We start from the raw sequence: 1,881 nt of genomic DNA, 5'->3' as shown, positions 1-1,881 counted from the left end.
GTTCCGTCCTCAGGTCTGGAAAAAAAAAAAAGACAAAATAACAGACTGGTCTCAAGTTCATGGTAGCTACTCAGCCAAATGCTGGTATTACAACTGTGATTATCATGTCCTGTCTTGAATACACTCTCGGGATGTGTTTAAAGGGACTCCAGACAAGGTATTTTATCCAAAACACCCACCCCACCTCCCGCTAATCCAACATTATTGTATTTAAATTTGGTCCCTGAAAATGTCGCAAATTCTTTATAAAGACATTTTTTAAAGATTTATTTATTTATTTTATTTATGAGTACACTTTATTTTATTTATGAGTACACTGTCGCTGGCTGTCTTCGGACACACCAGAAGAGGGCATCCAATCTCATTACGGATGGTTGTGAGCCACCATGTGGTTGCTGGGATTTGAACTCAGGACCTCTGGAAGAGCAGTCAGTGCTCTTAACCGCTAAGCCATCTCTCCAGCCCCCAAGACATTTTTTAAAATATTCAAAGAAACCAAACCTGAAAAGAACAAAATGCTGTAGAACAAGTGAAGTTCAAATGAAAACTTTGGTGAGGTTACAAGCAGACCTCCTGCAGGGCTGGAGGGACAGCACAGCAGTTAAAGGCACTTGCTGCTTTTGCTGGGACCTGAATTTAGTTCCTAACACCTACAAGGTAGCTCATAACTGCCTATAACCCCGATTTCAGGGAATCTGATGCCCTCTTCTGGCCACTTCAGGTACTGCATCCATGTGATACACTAAATGCATTCAGGCAAAACAATCAAACACATAAGAAAGAGCTTTCCAGGACCAGCAAGATAGCTCAGCAAGTAAAGGTCACCAACCCTGATGAATTCAGACCACCCCCCCCAACCCACACAGCAGGAGAGAACTGAGTCTTGCAAGTTGTCCTTTGACTTTCATGTATCTTCTGCAACACACGTATATTCCCTTGTAAGTAAAAAAATGATAGTTAACAATAGTTACAGCTGGGTGTGGCAGTGCATGTCATAATTCCAGCACTTAGGAGGAAGACTGCAAGTTCAGGGCCAGTATAGACTATATAATAAAAGCCTGTCTCAAAAGACAACAGTAACAACACAGGGCCAAGTATAAGCAAACAAACAAGCAAACAATGCTAAAATGTTCTCATTTAACACCTCTGCATGTTCTTTCTGTTTCTGGTGTGCCGTGCTTGAATGCCCCGTCACAGTTACTACTCAGCCACATGCACGTCAAGATTTACTTTGTATTTGTCTAAAAAATGCTTTCCTTCTATTTTTGACCATCAGGAAATAAGTCTAGGGTCTTAATTTTAGTAACGGCATTTACAGATATTAATAGTCAGATGGTCTTGAAGTAATATTTTAAAATGGCAGCACTCAATCTGCTTGTGTTACAGAGCCGCCATGTTCCCAACTAGGCTAGGTCTGAGGTCACAAGCAACGGAGGCATGTTCTCACTGCTGCTGCAGCTCAGTCATTTATTGTTGACTAAAACTGAGACCCAGACAATACATTGTTCTAATTTATCTCATCTGTTTCATTGATTTCTCTGATTCCTCCCCTACTTTGTTTTTTTGTATTGTTTTGGTTTTTTGAGACAGGTCCATGTAGCCCAGGGTGGCATATTTATACATTCCTGAGGCTTGTCTGAGCTCCTGATTCCTCTGTTTCCACTGCTCTGGGGCTGAGATTACAGGCATGCACCACCACACTGGGCTCGTCTTCTTTAGAACTGTTCTCTGAAGCTTCAGGTGTGTACCCTTAGTTAACTGTCTGTTGGCTGCCACTGTGCTAGGAGAGGACTGTGCTTGAACCCGAGCCACACAACTAAGACAAAGTCTCAGTGGAAGACAGAGATGTTACATCAGAAGCATAAATGTGCTTGAGCTTCC

This window comes from Grammomys surdaster, unplaced genomic scaffold, assembly GCF_004785775.1.
Source record: "Grammomys surdaster isolate TR1022 unplaced genomic scaffold, NIH_TR_1.0 126198, whole genome shotgun sequence".
NCBI lineage: Eukaryota > Metazoa > Chordata > Mammalia > Rodentia > Muridae > Grammomys > Grammomys surdaster.
The sequence above is the reverse complement of the archived record's forward strand: the minus strand, read 5'-3'. Positions refer to the sequence as shown.